Source organism: Cetorhinus maximus, chromosome 1, assembly GCF_964194155.1.
Source record: "Cetorhinus maximus chromosome 1, sCetMax3.hap1.1, whole genome shotgun sequence".
NCBI classification, from domain to species: Eukaryota; Metazoa; Chordata; class Chondrichthyes; order Lamniformes; family Cetorhinidae; genus Cetorhinus; species Cetorhinus maximus.
Window position 1 is genome coordinate 10,144,681 of NC_135879.1, and position 20,173 is coordinate 10,164,853.

Below are 20,173 nucleotides of genomic sequence, written 5' to 3' on the forward strand. Positions count from 1 at the left end.
ATCAGGCACCTTCTCAGCCCCCTGTCTCCCTCTGCAGCAAATGTGACATGCCAGAGTGGGGCTCCTGACCACCATGTCTCAGACCTTCGTCTTACACCACCAAAAGCCACAGGCCCACACAGCAGGCACTCTGAATGTTACCATCTCCAAAACTACCGACCATTCATGAAAGTTCCTGGGGCCAGTTACTCACCCTGTTAAGGCAGGCAACAGCCCAAAACCAAGCCAACGATGATAACCACTTTCCATCACCATGGAGATCAGTTTGAAAGGCTCACAATGTATTAAATGTACCAGTTATTCTGGACAGATCAGGATTTCGATGAACCCCCTTGTACCTCATTAAAGTTTGACTAGCTCAGTGACCCTGCTTTTACCAACTTATAAACCCAGCTGATTTCAGGCAAATTCCTGCAGCTGTTCAATACAGTCAAAACATCTCTTAAGTTATGAGTAACTTGAAAGAAAGAATTTGTATTTATAGCCATACTTTTCACAACCTCAGGACATCCCAAAGTGCAAATCACAACCTATGAAGCACTAGATGGTTACCTCAAAGAGTGGGCAAATCAAATGAATAATTTGCCCTTGAACTGGACACTTGTCTCTTATGAACACTCAATGAAAGTTTAGCTTTGCAGTTGTGAAGGTAACAGAGATGACTGCAGCAGTCTCTTCAAGGTAACAATATTGGCAATTTGGGCTTCTAACTTGAATATAGTTGCACCAAAGTGATCTGTTGCCCACCCCCCCCGCCCCTCACCAACACAGTATATATGGTAGCATAATGGTTATGTTACAGGACTAGTAATCCAGTGGCATGGTAGTAGTAACCTAGAGGATGAGTTCAAATCCATACTGTGGTACTTTGAGAATTGAAATCCAGTTTTAAATATCTGGAAATAAAAGTGCAGGCCTCAGTAAATGTGATCATGAAGATGTCAGATTTCTCTAAACTAACGTCCTTTAAGGAAGGAAGCTATCCTCACGCAGTTTGACCTAAATGCGACTCCGTTGCCACATCGATGTGGCTGACTCTTTTACCTGCTCTCTGAAGCAGGGAGCCGCCACCTCTCTGCACTCCCCAGGTAAACGCATGGTGGGAGCACCATCGCCATGGAAGAAGGGCCAACCCCTCAGCAATAACTCGGGAGAGGCCATGAACGTTGGCCTTGCCAGTGGTGCCCGCGTCCCAAGAATGAACAGGAGGGAAAAAGAAACAGCCCAGAAGAGGCCAAGAGCAAGGTCAATTCTCCCGGTCCCAACAGCGCCCCATAGCTGTGGGGAAGCACAGTTCATCCACCCGATAAAAAGGGTGAGGGGAAACATTCAGATGGCAACGCCTTTTGCAACCACTACAGCACCCGCCTTAAACTAGCCTAGTAATTATTGCGCACTTTTTTCCACCACTGTGGGCCAAAGTGATCAAGGTGCTCTGGCAGGAAGAAAAGCCAGACAGCTTGGGTATTTGTTTTTGCAAGCCAAGTTTCCTTGAGTTGATCTCGCATTTCTTTGGATTCGCCCCACCAGCAATTCGGTACTTGAAGGGTTAAATTAAAACTGCACGAGTACTGACTCTAGAATCCCAGGTAAGCTGCTTTGCCTTTTATTGAATCAAGGTCAAGATATTGGGAAGTTATCTGTTTTGTGTACGCATTATGTGCTATAAAGCTAAACAACAAGCAAATCATAGTCACTGTTTATAATAAGGCCTGTAACTCAACACACTGTGCCTGGCCTTATCTTTTTTACTAATTATACTTTGGATCTTTAGTCCGATTACGCATTGGAATTCAGGGTGTGTACAGACTAGAAAGTCAGATGATTTAAAAAAAAAAGCAAACCTCTGCCATTTAACGATTCTGAAATCTGCTGGGGAGCTCACTTTCACACATCAGCTGTAGCAGCTCACGACAGAGGGAAAACTCCACCACCATTAGCAGGAACCGGCCTTAGGTAAGGGAATGCAGCCCGATCGATGGGTAGCTGAAACCTGCTTTCACTGTAGTTGAGCTGCTGCTCCGTATAGTGCGATTTATTATTTTTTTTTCTGGACTGCAGTAGCTCCTGACACAGATCCAGCTGAAGTCGAAATGTTGCAGGACACGACAAAGATGTGTAGCTTTTTCTGTTCTGCTACGAAACCGTGGGATAAAATCGAAGTGCCAAGTTATGAAAATAAGAGTGTTTTTGTGTGTGTGTGTGTGTGTGTGTGTTAGTGCGTGAATATGGGTTCGTGTATGTATGTGTGTGGGAGTTACATATATGTATATATGTGGGTTAGTGTGTGTGCAGGTGAATTGCTACGTGACTGAATATTAACGATTGAGAGTGTGAGTGTTTATGTTTGTGAGTAAAAGAAAGATCTGCATTTATATAGCGCCTTTTGCAACCTCAGGATGTCCCAAATACTTTAAATCCGACAAAGTGCTTTTGAAGCGTAGTCACTTGTTGTAATGTAGGAAACATGGCAGCCAGTTTGGGCACAGCAAGCTCCCACAAGCAGCAATGGTAATGACCATCTGATTCTGTGATTTTTATCGAGGGATAAATACTCTTCTAGGACACTGTGAAGAACTTCCCTGTTCTTCTTCAAGATAATGCCATGGGGTCATTTGCATCTAACTGAGAGGGCAGGTGGGGCCTTAGTTTAACGTCTCATCTGAAAGTTGGATCTTTTATGTGCGTGTTTGCGTGTGATCTATTACAAATAATAACTTTTGCATCCCAGTACTATAACCTGACTATTGTGTAAGCTCAATTTCAGAAGAGACACTCTATGGAATCAACTAGAAACACTGTCTATGATGTGAAACATACCTCAGGAGAAGTCAAACCTTTGTACATCTTAGACTCTCTGGATATCGGTGACGAAACTCAAATGCATCAGTTCAAAACTACCCTATAGTAGATCAATTGTCAACTGCGATCTATGTGGTTAAACTAAAATACAACAAAATTAGATTTTTTAAATTATGCTTGTCCACATTGAAGGGACTGACAAGGGTTCAGTTCCACAGAAACAGCAGCTCCTCCTGTGCGAGTCTAGGGTGTCCTAGGCCCAATCATCTTCAGCTGCTTCATCAATGACCTTCCTTCCATCATAAGGTCAGAAGTGGGGATGCTCGCTGATGATTGCACAATGTTTAGCACCATTCGCAACCCCTCAGATACTGAAGAAGTCCATGTCCAAATGCAGCAAGACCTGGACAATATCCAGGCTTGGGCTGACAAGTGGCAAGTAACATTCCCGCCACACAAGTTCCAGGCAATGACCATCACCAACAAGAGAGAATCTAACTATCACCCCTTGACTTTCAATGGCATTACCATTGCTGAATCCCCCACTATCAACATCCTGAGGTTACCATTGACCAGTCATATAGTCATATTAGTCATATAGTTACTGTGGCTACTAGAGCAGGTCACAGGCTAGGAATCCTGCAGACAATAACTCACCTCCTGACTCCCCAAAGCCTGTCCACCATCTACAAGGCACAAGTCAGGGTTGTGATGGAATATTCTCCACTTGCCTAGATGAGTGCAGCTCCAACAACACTCAAAAGCTTGACATCATGCATAACAAAGGAACCTGCTTGATTGGCACCAAATCCACAAACATTCACTCCCTCCACCACTGATGAACAGTAGCAGCAGTGTGTACCATCTACAAGGTGCACTGCAGAAACTCACCAAGGGTCCTAAGGCAGCACTTTCCAAACCCATGATCACTACCATCCAGAAGGACAAGGGCAGCAGATACAAGGGAACACCACCACCTGGTAGTTCCCCTCCAAGCCACTCACTATCCTTTGATTTGGAAATATATCACGATTCCTTCACTGTCTCTGGGTCAAAATTCTGGAACTCCCTCCCCAACAGCACTGTGGGTGTACCTACACCACATGGACTGCAGCGGTTCAAGAGGCAGTTCACCACCACCTTCTCAAGGGAAATTAGGGATGGGCAATAAATGCTGGCCTAGCCAGCGACACCCACGTCACATAAATGATTCTTTTAAAAATCTAGACACTGATTGGTGGATGATTCATTGGTCACAAAAACATCGCATTTGGGTCCACGATCAGGAGTGGGAATTCTGACTCATCCCTCTGCCCCCAAGCCATGATTAATGGAGAACAGCTACTAGGGTGCCAAGTAGGGTCAGTCTTCAGTTTGTTGCAGCTTAGTGGACAGCCATTGTTTCAGATGCTTATATAGGAATTGTTAGAAAAAAAGACCATAGTCCATCAAGTTCACATTCTACTATCCTGGCGGCCTCATTATATAAGGACAATGGGACTATCTCTATCAATTCCTCTGCAACAGACCTAGATATGATGGGGCTGGATTTTAGTTCAGGGGGTCAGGACCCCGATGTCATATGCATTTCCAGGTCCTAACCCCACACCACGTGGCACCTGATGCCCAATGCGAATGTTTTTTACAAGTAGGTCAGTTAGTGTCCAGGGCACCCACTTGCTGTCCAATTAAGGACTGGGAGTGGACTCCCAAGACTGGAGGCTCAAAATGAGCACCAGTGCTGTCCAAAACAAATTCTAAAAAAATAGCCGAAACCCATCCCTGAGTTTCCTGTAAGGTTCCTCACATGAAAAGCTGCTGCTTTGGTGAGATCTTTCAGGTGCTGGTATAAAAGAAAGACATGCGTTTGTATAGCACCTTTCACAGCCTCACAACATCCCAAAGTTAACCGCCAAAGAAGTACTTTATAAAGTATAGTCAGGGTTAGACTGTAGGAAACGTGGCAGCCAATTTGCTCACAATGAGCCTCTCCAGACAGCACTGAAATATATGACCACGTAATCTGATCTTTTAGGAGTTTGGCTGAGGAATAAATAGCGGCCAGGGCACCTTCCCTTTTTTAAGTGGTTTAACATTCTATTTGAACGACAACACCTCCAACAATGCAAGCACTCTGTCTATACAGCACCGTAGTGTCAGCCTAGATTTTGTACTGAAGTGTCTAGCAATGGCCTTCAAACTACAAACTCAGAGGTGAGACTGCTACCACTGAGCCGCAGCTGATGCAATAGATACTGTAGATGATCAGCTATACCTAATGCATATTAAATGACCGGTTCTAAGTTGAAGGTTTTTACTGAAGGTGATTTAAGGATTTGACTCAAAGCATAAAATAACCATTCTTTACTTCCGCTTTTCATTCAATATTGGAAGGCTATGCTTTTCCTGTTCTTGGTGTGTGGGCAACATTAAGGTTGACATTTAGCACCCATCCCTAATTGCCCTGAGAACATGGTGAAAGACCACAAGAGTCTTCACGGAGATGGTATTCCCATGATAGTGTTGGACAGAGGATTCCAGAATATTAGCCCCAGAATGATGCTGGAACGGCGTTATATGTCTAAGTCAGAATGGTGTGAGTCTTGGTGATATAATTTTTACTGAAAGTTGCATGATCCATTTTAGGGAAAGAACCGTTTTCTTCCTCTTAAATCTCATCATCACTCATTTTGCAGGTAATCTGGCACTAATAGCTCAGCGTCGAGATTGAATTTGCTTTGTATTGGTATTCTGCCAATCAGCCGTGGCCTGGCAGGTAGGATCTAACTTGGGTAAGGTCAAAAAAACCATTCAGCATCAACTGCCCGGGAAATCATTAAAAGATCACAAACCTCATCCTACTTTTACCGAGCTTAATTGCTTGAATTTCTCAGTGTTTGCATCTAAATTGAGAAGCCTTTCCCCACCTCTGCATGACTGACTCACTCCCTGCTGGCTGAAATGATTATCCACCTTCTTTGAATGAGTTTTGCCTTCTTATGCCAAGCACCCCTTTGATCATGCTTGTATCACTTTTGCTCTTTGACCATTTCCTGATGGCAACCCAAGCACATTGCGAGTCTTTCAATGACTTTTCCTGTGTGTGTGTGTGTGTGTGTGTGTTTTCCTCTCCCTTTGTTCTCTTCTGCCTTAAACACTGTTCACCCACAAGATCCTTTAGTTCTGAACTAAGGCTTATACATGAAACTTTTATTTCCTCAAATGCACGCTGCCCGACCCACTGAATTTTCGGCCTCTAATTCCCAGCAATGGCAGGGCTTTTATTTTCTCACTGTGGATCACATTGTCGCCTATCCCCGTCCTACTGGAAAAGAAATGATGAGTCAGCACCGGAGTTTGGAAGTACGGGAAAATCAGGTCTGCTTAACCCTCTGGTGCGTGGTGTCATCAGAGAGAAGTCAGTAGTCGTATTATAATACCATAGCAAAATAGGAAGGACTTAAACGGTAGAGAACTTCTTGCTGATTTGCCGCCACCCATTTCTCACACTGCATACCGTACACACACATAGAGGTAATTAGTCTGGACTGAAGGTGGTGCAATAGGAGGCTGCGCTCCAGCACAGCAATTCATTTTGCAACGGTGTGGGCAATGTCATGGTGACCAACAGCAAAACATCTTTAAATTCACTATGTTCCCATTTTCCTTGTTGTTGTTGATAGTGTTTATCCGCCTGTGGAAGGCCTGGATTTTCTGTTTGCCCGCTGTTATTTCTCAGTTCAAACAGAGTGCTAAGAAAATTGGCAACCGTTTTAATTGGCCAGTCCACCAGTTAAAGGCACATAACATCACACTATTCAACCAGGGAACCTGGAAGATTTGGATAAATTTTAACATCAGTAAAATACATAAGCGATAGATCAGTGTTTATAAAAGAAAGACTTGCATTTATGTAGTACCTTTCATGATCAACAGATGTCCCAAAGCACCTTTACAGCCAGTGAAGTACTTTGTGAAGTATTGTCCCTGTTGTAATTTAAACACAAGAGCCTACCTGCATACAGGCATTGCACAAACGGCAATGAGATCATCTGTTTTTTGTTCTGGACTGAGGGTTAAATATTGGCCAGGACCTTGGGGATAACTCCCTTCCCCTTCAAAATAATACCATGGGATCTTTTGCCTTCACTTGAGAGGGCAGTTGCGGTCTCGGTTTAACACCTCATCTAAAAGATGGCACTTTCAACAGTGCAGCACTCTCTCGGCACTGCACTGGAGCGCCAGCCTACATTTTTGTCCTTAAGTCTTGGAGTGGGACTTGAACCCACAACCTTCTGATCCAGAAGAGGCTGTGTAAAGGTAAACTGTCCACATAAATTCCAGTAATACGCGTATCAGCTGGAACCAGATCTGAACCGGGAAATAAGAACAGTTCAGAGTTGGTGCCCCAGTAGAAATTGCCAGTTAATAGTGGTAATGGTACCAGCTAGCCAGATGATGGTGCCAGTAACACTAGCGACATAGCTCCTACTGGTCCAAACTGGTTATTTTTCCAGTTTATCCACTGTGCTTTATATTGCACTTATATTTATTGTATTTATTTATTTATCTCATTTATTGTTGATGAGCATCAACTGATGTCAATAACTCCTCCTTCCAAATGTGTGTGTTTCTCTGGATGGAAATTCTTTAGATTACTAAGTGTGGTTCTGCAGATTTACAGGTCAGACCAAACACGCAGGATAAAAATGTATGCGACAAAACTATGCAAATTTTATTGTGAAAAATGCCAGGCATACAAAATTAAAATTCCTCATTGGTCACAGGCCAAAAAAAAACTCAGAATGAAGGTTTCAGTAAAGGGGCTAACAGCTTTATCCCTGGAAAAGAAGTGAGAAATCACAAATAACTCATGCGTCTTATCAAAATGCTGATTGATTTCAGGCCAAATTTGCTCTCATCCTCACTCAACCCTTTCTTCTTCAAATGAAGAGTGAAACATGTTGCAGATGGAGAAGGAAGAGGGAGATGATAAGCATTGACACATTGAAACCGTTAATGTTAAACAAATAGCAATTAAACAAAAAAAAAACCAATGGAAAAATAACCGGCGCTCACTGGTCTCCAGACCTCCCTGCCAGTGAACCGGCAGGGGAAAAAAAGGAACATGTCAGTGTTCTGCATGCAAGATCTGTAATACAGACTAAATTACAGTGCATATACAGACTGCATGAATGCAGATAATACATGTATCACCCCCTGAGATAGCCATCACTTTTAAGGATCCTTTGTGTGTGAACTGGCCCAGTTTTTATCTGGAACATTCAGAAAATCACACTTTCCCATCTATTGGAGTGTAAGTTACCTCCGCATGTGCACTTACCACGAATGTGTGAATAAATGCGGGTGCGGCTTCAATCTGTACAAGCCTGGGCAGGGTTGTTGCTCCGAGATGCATGGTTGCAGTGCCCCCACACGTGATTGCTGTGGTCCTCCGGTTGCAACAGAAAGCAAGAGTAATAGTTAAGCTTATAATGACTCCTCAGCACTAAGATAGCTGTTGCATAAGGGTTGCAGTTATCTGAACGCATATTACTCTGCGTGCAGGTGCTGAAAAATTGGTCCTGGAGCCTGCATTTGAGCCTTGATAGCTGGAACTCCAACCTTTCCTGGAGGCCTTGATTGATCCAAGAAAACTCCTCCAGCTTCTGCTGACCGAGGACTGGCTTCTCCGCCTCCAGCCTCTGAACGGTCAGTAGCGTTTCCCGGTTCTGAGTGGGTCCTGTGCAATCCTCCAGCTGCATTGCATCCCTGGAAGTAATAACTTTATTACTCTTGGTCACTAGGTGTGGGGCATCATGCTTTTCAGTTTCTTGCGTTGGCTGGCATGTGCTCAGGCAATCTTATCCTTCTATCAGGAAAAAGGAATTAGATGTTAACAAGGTTGTTGACATTTTTGACGTGAGAAGACATACAAGTTCCATGCATTATTTGCTTTTAGGCACATGATTGGTCATGCGGATCTGTGAGATTCCAATATTAGCAAAGATGATGATAAACAATGCCAAGAGAGCTGCACATGTACCCTGGCCGCAGTAGCACCTTCCAATGCCCTCTTCGCTCAAAGGCTTGCAAGGGATACATCGTCGGCACTGACGTCACTCTCTGCAGTAGTGTCCCAAACCTTTGGGATTTGCATGCGTGTTGATTCCTTCTGCTCCTTGAGGACTTCACAGGACTATGCAGATGGAGAAAAAAATATCTCAACATGCCTCAAAGGCACACTTAAATTGCCGCGGCCATGAGCACAAAGTTTCAGCTTTTTCATTGAGATTTAGCTCTATGCAAAAGGATCTGCGCCTCATGAAAGACATTGTCCTGCAACCAGTTCCCCATCCCCAAATTGTAGTCAATTGAGCTCGCCTGGACCCACCTTACCTTGTACACCTTTGAATCATGGTGGGTCTTGGGATCAAATTTTTTGATGTCCTCTCTCTAATTGATACAGTCCTGCAAACTTTCTTATCACCCAGGAATTGGACGTAAGCAAACTTTGTTGCACCAGCCGTTCTTGGTTCCTAGAGAAGTGGATTGTATTGATTTAAGAAATCAGTGCCAAAAACAAGCTCTTTTCTCCTGAGTTGTAAAAAGCATTCCTTTTTGGGGGGGTGGGGGGTGGTGGGAAGGGGGTGCAGGGGGATTGGGGGGGTTGTGTGTGGGGGGAGCGGTAGGGGGTTGGAGGAGTGGGGGGGGATAGGGGAGAGGGAGGGAGTGGGGAAGTGGGAGGGATTTGGGGGGTTTGGGAAGAGTGGTGGGAGGCTGGGGGAGAAGTGGGGGGAGGGGATTGGGAGATGGGGGAGGTAGGGGGTAAGGAAGGGTTGGGGGTGGGGATGGGGTGGAGGGGTGTGGGGTCGTGGGAGGTGGGGGGATAAAGAGGGATGAAGAAGAGCCATATGTACAGTTTAGTAAAATTGACAACAGATGCAATATAAGCTTTAGCCAACTGACAATGCTGTTACCTATACTGGTCACCACTGCAAAAATGGAAACCCCAACTGGGTTTCCAAAGAGCCCAGTAGAATTGCCAATTTATTAGTCGCTGCCATTAAAATCCAGTTGAAACCAGTTGAGCACCAATTAGTGCCAGTTCAGACAAATTCAGGCTTCAACTGGTCTGAACTGTTTTTACCCTCTGGGAAAGAAAGGCTTGCATTCATACAGAGCCTTTCACCACCTCAGGACATCCCAAAATTCTTTCCAACCAATCAAGTACTTTTTTTGAAGAATGGTCATTGTTGTCATGTGGAAAGCCAAAAGAAAAATCACATGACAAATGCTGGAGTTGCACAACAGCTGTAAAGATTTTCTAGGTGGATCCCTTCAACCTTAAACAACAGAACCTTTGGCAATGGGATGTATTTTGAAATGGCAGCTAATGAAGTGGTTTAATCAGTTGTGTCAGCCTTGGTTCAGTGCTCTTGCCTTTGAGTCAGAAAGCTGTGGGTTCAAATTCCACTCCAGGATCTGAGCAGGCTGACACTTCCAGTACAGTACTGAGGGAGTGCTGCGCTATTGGAGGTGCCGTCTTTTGGATAAGGCATTAAACCAAGGCACCTGCTGCCCTCTGAGGTGGATGTTAAAGATTCCACAGCAGTAGTTTGAAGAAGAGCAGGGGTTACTCTCCCAGTGTCCTGGACAATATTTATCCTACAACCAACATCTCATGCTGGAAATCTGTCCTATTGGACTCGAAACATTAACTCTGTTTCACTCTCCACAGATGATGGCAGACCTGCTGAGTATTTCAAGCACTTTCTGTTTTTGTTTCAGATTTTCAGCACCTGCAGTATTTTGCTTTTATCTTACGCAGAAAATCTGCTCGTTATCACACTACTTTTTTTTGGGATCTTGCTGTGCACAAATAGGCTGCTGCATATCTGTTTACAACAGTGACTATACTTGACGCGTATTGGCTGGAAGGTGCTTTGGAACATCTTGAAGTTGCAAAATGCGCTACATTAATGCAAGTCTTTCTTTAGTTAGACACTCAGCATTTGTATCACGATGTGGGGAAGATGTTTCCATTACTAGAAGAGACGAGGACCCGAGGGCACAGCCTCAGAGTAAAGGGAAGACCTTTTAGAACAGAGATGAGGAGAAACTTCTTTAGCCAGAGAGTGGTGAATGTATGGAATTCATTGCCACAGAAGGCTGTGGAGGCCAGGTCATTGAGTGTATTTAAGACCGAGATAGATAGGTTCTTGATTGGTAAGGGGATCAAAGGTTACGGGGAGAAGGCAGGGGAATGGGGTTGAGAAACTTATCAGCCATGATTGAATGGCGGAGCAGACTCGATGGGCCGAATGGCCTAATTTCTGCTCCTATGTCTTATGGTCTTATGGTTAGCACACATTTTGACAATGTTTGAGCACAATAGATACATCGCTCTTGGCAGTTGTGCTAAGCCGGGACAACTTGAGGTGTTTTCGGAGGAGCAGCCGGGGTTTTAGTGGGACCAAGCGCAAGGAAACCCACTCAGGCTGAACTCGATCAGCGGCGACTGGAGAAGGATTCTGGCCACGCTCCATCTCAGCTGCACTGCCTCCAGTCAGCAGATATTTCCCACAGACACGTGAAATACAACTCAGGGACGGGGTAGTCCGTATTACGACCCACTCTAAAATCAGAAGGGGCTTAAAAAAAAAACCATCGCCCGTTTTGTCCTGGGCCCCCGCGGCGAATTTTTCACCGTACCTTCTGTGCAGTCCCTATGGCTGTCAATTATTAATAATCATTAATGTGAAACCTAAGTAGACTCATTTACATTAGGCATACTGCCACCACAGGAAACATGACCCCCCCTTTTATCTTACAACCACACAATTGTTATTGTCTGCTTGAGAAAAGAGTTGGGCTTAGCACATTCTAATTAAAAGGCACAAACTTTTTTTTTTCGCTTTAACTGTGCTGATTTGCTATGTGCTGATTTATATTCCCCCCCCCCGCCCCCCCCACCCCACCCCAGTGCTGGCCGGATGTTAATAACAAAAATGCTGAGTAGATCGAGTGCAGCTTAACTGTAAACAGGAGTGCTGTGCCTTTCAAATACAATGGCCTGTGAGGAGAACAAATACAGAGTGGGAAGGCCAGCTGGCAAAAGGTTTTAGTTTCCCTGCGTTCAGTTGGACGTGCACCATAGTCGCTGCGCGTGGGACTATTAACAAGCTTGGCCAGTGCTGAGTCAGGTTCAGGAGCTGGGTGGCGGACCCAGTGAGGGAGCCTGGCTCCCGCACCCAGTGGTCTTCGTCTGCTCTAACGCTGAGGTTTGGACGCAGCCCTGGCACAGGAAGCAAAGGTAGTCTTTTGATAATATTATGACTCTTACTTCCCAAAGGGGGTGGGGAGAGGGCAGACAAAACTGTTTCCAGCGACGGGAGGTCGGGTAACCAGAGGACACAGATTTATGATAAGGATCAAAATGAACAAGGGGTGGGTGATGAGTTTCTTTTTTTGGTAAACCTGCAAGTTGTCACAATCTGGCCTATCCTGTCTCAAAAGGTGATCAAAGGGAGTAGCTTACAAAAGGGGATGAGGACCCATACTTAAGAAGCAAATGTTTGCAGGGCCATGGGAGGGTGGGGGGGTGGGGTAGCAGGAGAGTAGGACAGAGTGGATACCCCTTTCAGAGAGCCCGATGGGCTGAATAGCCTCCTGCTCCGCTGCCTGAATCGATGACGTTCGTGAATGATGGCGATTTTTAAATACTTGCACAAAATTACAAACTAAGCTTGTAAGAATCTTCAAACTGCGACCCAGGCCAGGTTTTTTTATGGCCCCGCCATTGGTGTGACTTCCCCCCCTCCACCAGCAGGTGCGGAGAGCCATTTCAATCTCCATTCAGCTCGGCGGGACCATAGCATCCCGCCGCGCGGAAAGGGCTGTAAAATCCCGGCCCCTAGTGTTTCTCCAAGTCTTGGAAAGGCAGCTTTCCAGAAAGGGCAGTCCCAGGTAGGGTCATCAATCCTCCAGGATTATCCCTGCAAATTAAAAAGATGCACCTGACCAGGGAAATAGATCATTTGAAAAAAGCAAAGGCTCCCGCAACCCCTCATTTTCTCAGGACGCTGCTCTTTATTAGTTTAAAAAAATATATTGGGGGTGGCGGAGAGCTGGGTGGGAAAAGGCTGTTTGACTGTGTGGGGTGATTGGAGGTCTCCTGTATTGAAGCCTCCAATCAGAGCTGGAACCCCACTTGTAAACCGAGACGGTGGTGTCCTTTCCAGGGAAACGTGTTTGTATTTTGAGTGCGAGTTCAAGAGGGTGAAACTGGGCTTCACCAGTACTGACTCGATGGGCCGAATAGCTTCATTCTTTGCCTGTAATTACTCTGTCATGTTATAATAATATCCTGAATCTCCTGAACAGCAGCAGTGTTGAGCGGATTGCTGCTGCACGCAAAGGTTCTCCCAAACCGACGCTGCTGCGCGTTTCTTCCGGGACCCTCCGATCCCACTTGCCAAAGAAATGCACAGTGCGGTGTCCCTCAGGGAACTCTGTCAGAGCAGAGTAGTGTCGGGGAAGACAGGACATGCCCCTCTTTTGCAGCACCAGCTGCCGCGCAGTAAGTTTAAAGGTCCAGTCTTTGGGTAGATGGTTAGGGTGGGTAAGTGGTTAGACTGGTGAGGCGGTAGGTGAGTGAGTGGGTAGTTGGGGTTGGGTCGGAGAGGGGGTAGGCGGGTTGGGTCAGGGGCAGTCAGGTTGGGTCATGGGGTAGTCAGGTTTTCAGGGGGCTTGTCAGATTGGGTCGGGGGTAGTCAGGTTGAGTCAGGAGGTGGCTGGGAGGTAGTCAGGTGGTTGAGGGGCTGCTTGTCAAGGGAGTCAGTGGATAGTCCAATGGTCAGGAGGGTAGTCGGGTGGTCGGTGGGGGGTAGTCGAGGAATCGGGGGTAGCTGAGTGGTCGGTGGGGTAGTCGGGTGGTCAGGTGGGTAATCGGGTGGTTGGGGGGTAGTCCATGATCCTGGGGCAGGGGGGTGACTGGGGGACGTCAGTTGTGGAGTTAGATGTTAGATTAGGTTTTCATCTGTCTAACATTTCCTGGGTAACTATCCAGGTAAGTACTGCGACTCTAATGCAGAGTCAGAGACATTCGCGGAGGGTTCCAGGGAGCACAGGAATTGCCCATCGGAAGTTTAAACTTCCCGGACAGTTCCAACGTGGGTCCATGTGTCAGGACCTCCACAGGATCCTGGTGCACATCTTCAGTTTCTGATGATCCAGAGACCGGATGATTTGGCCCATGCGAAATGGGCTCATCATGACCCAGCAGTCCTGTTCAACACTGCTCTCAATTTCAATGAAGGAGATAAATCTTCATTGTGTGAAGCAGTTTCCATGGCTTGATCTGTCCCACACTCCTAGAGAACACCAGTTTCACTCCCTGAGCATCACGGTGAACTTCAGCTATTCTTCCAAGAGTAAAATTCTGTGGCTGTTGGAAATCTGAAATAAAAAAAGAAAATGCTGGAAACACTCAGCAGGTCAGGGACCACTGCAGTGAGAGAAACAGAGTTAGCGGAGGGTTAAAGTCTGAGAAACCTGTTTCCCGACCCAAACCTGCCTCCAACCCGCCTATTTCCAGCTTTAACTGAGGCCAGAAGGTGGGTGGGGGACTAACCAGCTGCACTGAGGCAGGATGGCACTATAAATATCACACGGGTTCAGGTTTAGCTGCTGTTGGCCGGGTTTCCTGAGCGTTGGAGTATCTGGTAGCTTCATTAAGGAAGGACTTGGTGGATCGAGTAGCTTCACATTTATGTCCTTGGTCTAAATGTTTATCTGAAAAGAAAAAGTTCAAATCCCTGTAAAAATCAGTAATACGGGCACCAGTAAAACTGGAGTTCCAACTTACACGACCAGTTTGGACAAGTTTTACTGGTACCATTCATCTCCATGTTTTACTGGTTTTAACTTCTGGGCAAGGTCTCCAATTATCCCACCTCCACCAGGCCCTAGGTCATGGAACCCCTCCTCTCAAGTCCTCCAATTCCTCCTCCTTCCACCCCTCCACTAATGCCCCCCCGCCCCCCCCTCCACCTCTCCTCTGGGATTGGCAGCCCACGCCCCCCTCCACCATATCCCTGTTCTACAGGCACCCCCCACATACCCTGCTCAATAAGCTGCCAATCAGGTTGGCCTGCATACTAGGGAACTAATCACTGACCCAGTGTATGGGGGAAATCCCGAATTGCATGTGCGCCACAACTTTCTAACCCCTTCCGCTGCGAGTCAGATCAGTAAAAATCTCCCCGCACCCTGACAGTTCTGACGAAAGGTCATCGACCAGAAAGGTTGACTCTGCTTCCCTTTGCACAGATGCAGCCTGGGCTACTGAGTGTGTGTCAATGGTTTCACTTTTTATTTAAAAGATTCTTAGCTCAGCTCACTGTTGGGGGAAAGAAACTTCTAATTTGGTGGGCTTCATTCTGCATGAGTCCAGAGAATAGGCCTTTGCCCAGTGTAGGCGTATGGGGCTGTTTTTGAGGATTGTACTGCCAGAGTAATGTAGAGGGACCCCGGAATTTTCAAATCTGTGCCATCCCATAATAAAATGATGAGTTTATGTTCAGAGCACAGTCATGGTCACTCACTTGCTCACTCACTTCCTGGGTGAGTGCAGCTCCCACAACACTCAGGAAGCTTGACACCGTCCAGGACAAAGCAGCCCACTTGATTGGCACCACATCCACAAACATTCACTCCCTCCACCACCGATGCACAGTAGCAGCAGTGTGTACCATTTACAAGATGCATTGCAGAAACTCACCAAGGCTCCTTAGACAGCACCTTCCAAACCCACGACCACTACCATCTAGAAGGACAGGGGCAGCAGACACATGGGAACACCACCACCTGGAAGTTCCCCACCAAACCACACACCATCCTGACCTGGAAATATATTGCTGTTCCTTCACTGTCACTGGGTCAAAATCCTGGATCTCCCTCCCTAACAGCACTGTGGGTGTACCTACACCACATGGACTGCAGCAGCTCAAGAAGGCAGCTCACCACCACCTTCTCAAGGGCAATTAGGGATGGGCAATAAATACTGGCCTAGCCAGCGATGCCCACAGCCCATGAATGAATTTTAAAAAAACTTGGTCACTTGAGTCTCTGGACTCAAATTGTAAAAATCAAACCTTTAAGAAAAAAAGACACATCATTGGTGCCTGCTGGAGTCTTGCTCATTTATATACAGCTTGTTAGGAAAGGTGGGGGTGGGCAGAGGTCTCTGCATGCGTGTGCATACCTGTATGTGCGGGCGTATGTCTTTATATCCGTATACGTCTGTATCCGTATGTGTATGTCTTTATGTGCATGCACATCTGTATCCGTATGTGTATGTCTTTATGTGCGTGCACGTCTGTATCCGTATGCGTATGTCTTTATGTGCGTGCACATCTGTATCCGTATGTGTATGTCTTTATGTGCGTGCACGTCTGTATCCGTATGCGTGTGTCTTTATGTGCGTGCACATCTGTATCCGTATGCGTGTGTCTTTATGTGCGTGCATGTCTGTATCCGTATGCGTATGTCTTTATGTGCGTGCACATCTGTATCCGTATGCGTGTGTCTTTATGTGCGTGCACGTCTGTATCCGTATGCGTATGTCTTTATGTGCATGTGCAGGTCAGCATGTGCGTATGTATGCTCTGCCTGCATGCACGTGTCCATGGTCTGAATTTTCAACTTGGCGGGCAGGCACGATTGACGGGCCGGGAGTGGGCGGGAAACGGACCGCCGACCGTGATCAGCCCCCAACCGCGATTTCACGCTGACTGGCCAATTAACAGCTGGCCAGCACGAAGCGCGCGCTGATATGATCAGCGCTGCCGGGGTGGGGGGCGGGAGGAGGGCGAGCGCTGAAGTCAGCGCGGGCGCAGGCGAGGGCGGAATGAAAGCTCTCTGAAGGCGGAGAGCTGCCTCAGGGAGCTAAAGAAATTAAACGCAAAAAATAAAGATTTTTAAAACCGGAAAAAAGTGCCTGCGCACCAGAATCAGCCACCGGAACATGTGGATGCTGAAAATTCCGCCCAAACATTTTTATCTTTTTCTATTTAATGACGGAAACCTCATCCTGCCCGTGGTTGAGGTTTCCTGAAAAATGCAAAGGCCGCCTGGCCGATTCGCCCGCCACCAACCATAAGGTTGGACGGTCAGCGAAAAATCCCAGTTAATTTGCGCTGTTAATGGGCTTAATAGCCCCTTTAATTGTCAGTGGGTGCGATTCCGACTTTAGAGTCACAGAGTCAGAGAGTTATACAGAACAGAAACAGGTCCTTCGGCCCATTGTGTCCATGAGTGCACGACCGCTGACCAAAATATCGCACGACGTCTGGACGCTCGCCCGACATCATCGTGCTCTTATTTTACCCTCAAGTGTGTCGGACACGCACCCCCAGCGAAAAATTCCTCCCCATGTGTGCCCGCAAATCTATTTGTGTGCATACGTGTGTCCATGTGAGCCTGTGTCAATGGTGTGTATGTGTCCGTGCATGCGTAGGTCTGTGTGTGTGTGTGTGTGTGTGTGTGTGTGCATGTGATGCTTATTCTGGGGTGTGGTTCATTTTATTTTGAGGTAAGTGTTGGGGGCAGGGTCGAATCAGGATTATTTCTAAAAGATGTCAAGTATGATACTGAGGTTTATGATTAAGTTATGAGAACGGGTTACATAAACTTGGCTTCTATTTGCTGGACTGTTGATCTGAATGAAGTGTTTAAGATGTTAAAATGATTCGATAAGGTGTCCTGGAATAATCAGGGACAAGTAATCTCTAAATTAGAGTAGGATTATTCAGGGGGGAAGTCGGGAAGCACATCTTCTCACAATGGGTAATGGAAGTCTAGAATTCTGTCCGCCAGAAGGCTGTGGATTTTGTTGTATTTTGGTTTGTCTAACTGAGGAATAATTGCCGAAACATTGGTATGTCAAATCAATAACTGGTTTATTAGATATAGCTGAACTTTATACAGATATACATGATCAGGTATTACTCTCCTGAAGCTAGAAACATTCTCCCCATTGGCTTTGGGCCATGTGTTCTCTTACATCATCATTATGGGCAGTGCTATTTACACATTAACCTTTTCAACCCTAATACTACAGATTTAAAGCCCAAGATTTTTGTTAGGGAATGTTGTCAAGGGATATCAATCAAAGGCCGCTAAATATAGAGTTGAGGGGCAAATTGGACATTGAATACTGGAACAGTATTGGAGGTGGTGGTGGGGTGCAAAAGACCTCTTCCCATTTCTGTGCCCTATGACAAGGGAGAGGTAGAGTTCAGAGTCAGCCTCATGACAGCCTCACCTGTTGCTCTAGTCCCAGCAGCTATGAGAACCTTTAGAAGTGTTTCAGGAAATACCGGGAACAGAGATCGGAATAAAAGTTTAGTAAATTAAATACATACTTTCATTGGCTAAATTGAGTGGACAAACTTCAAGGAGATTCTTGACAGCCTGACTCCTCCAGAGTTTGAAATCTTAACAAGCTTCACACACAAGACCGGTCACTGCACCTGGTGACTCAAGAAAAATTAAAGTTGGTAATTATTTGCTTTCTATCCTTGTCTTTGCGCTGAGCAGACTACAAGCTCCTGTGAGCACTACCCCTTTGTTCACGGGCAGTGTACACTGTAACTGCTGAACATGCTGAACTGCTGATTTATCAGATTTATGGCCATTCAGTTCATCATGCTGTGACAAAACCCCAAGAGGAAGGCTTTGTAGAGGAGAGGAAACCAAAGGGAGAGACACACAGTGGAACAGAGTGGAAAGGAGGACAGAGGGAGAGCTACGCTGCTGGTGAAGGGGTGTACCTGACTTTGCTGGAAATGGGATAGTTGCCACTGGGACTTTGATTTATTAAAGTCCAGGTCCACCCACTCACCATGAGTAATATCATGGGAGATCCACTAATGACTATTAATCTTAAGGCAACTCACCAAGCCTCCTTCGACAGCACTTTTCAAACCCACGACTGCTGCCACCTAGAAGGACAAGGGCAGCAGACACTTGGGAACATCACCACTTGCAAGTTCCCCTCCAAGCCACTCACCATCCTGACTTGGAAATATATCGTCGTTCCTTCACTGTCGCTGGGTCAAAATCCTGGAACTCCCTCCCTAACAGCACTGTGGGTGTACCTACACCACATAGACTGCAGCAGTTCAAGAAGGCAGCTCACCACCACCTTCTCAAGGGGAATTAGGGATGGACAACAAAAATGCTGGCCCAGCCAGCGACGCCCACTCCCATGAAAGAATAGAAAAATTTCAATGCCCCCATTCCTCCTCATTGTCTCAGTTACTTATCCAATTACTGTCAAGCCATTTTCTTCCTCATTGGTTATATCTTACCTTGCTACTATTCTTTATTCCCCAGCCACATTACAGAAAGCCTTCCTCATCAGTTTTAATGTTCTTGGTTGAGGGGAGACACCCCATTGAAGGGAACACGAGGAAGGCTTTGTAGAGGAAAGGAAACCTGAGGGAGAGACACACTGTGGAACAGCGTGGAGAGAGGGAGAGCTACCCTGCTGGTGAAGGGGTGTTCCTGACTTCACTGCAAGTGGGATAGTTGCTACTGGGGCTTTGAGTTATTGAAAACCATATCCTCCCACTCACCATGAGTAATGTCATAAGACCCACTAATGAATAGAAGTCTGTGCATCACAAAGTTATCCCAGGCTTAAAGGGTTAAATCTTAAAGACCAGGTTGCATAAATATGCATTTAGAAGATTGAAAGGTGTGTTACTCATGGCATTTAGAATTACTAAGGGATTCAAAAGGATAGATGCAGAGAGACCAGCTCCTCTAATGGAGGGAAGGGGGCAAGGCTTAAAATTGGAGCCAGGCCATTCGGAAGTAAAGTCGGGAAGTGTTTTTACTCACAAGCAGTAGTGGAGCTCTGCAAGTCTCTCCCCCAAAATGCTGTGGATTCTGGCTCAGTTGGAGCTTTCAAGAGAGATCAATAGACGTTTGTTAGGCAAAGGCATCAAAGAGCATGAGTCTGACTGAACGGCAGAATGAATGGACACTGTCCTGTTCCTGTTTCTAATGCTATAGTATTGCATAAGCAGGCAAAAAAAAATCTGGAGCAAAACTCCAAAATGTTTTCTGGTATAGACTGGAACTAGTTTCCTAGCTGAGCTACAGTCAAACTTGCAGAGATAAAGCTCTTTCCCAGCACATACAGTTTAACAGATGCATAGTACTTTTCAATCACACCACACAGAGGCAATGTAACCAACACTTTAAAGAAGTATTTGCACAAATGTCTGTCGAATTACCGAAGGACTTTTTGGCCACATCCATCCCTGGCCTGGGAGGAGGGGAGTGAGGGTGACGGTTA

At 46.1% G+C, this 20,173-nt stretch overlaps 1 protein-coding gene across 1 annotated transcript in view; it reads left to right on the plus strand.

The window, feature by feature from the left end:
• The window catches only part of fam13a (family with sequence similarity 13 member A), a 196,231-nt gene that overhangs the window by 97,683 nt on the left and 78,375 nt on the right, over positions 1–20,173 (plus strand). The window lies entirely within an intron of this gene.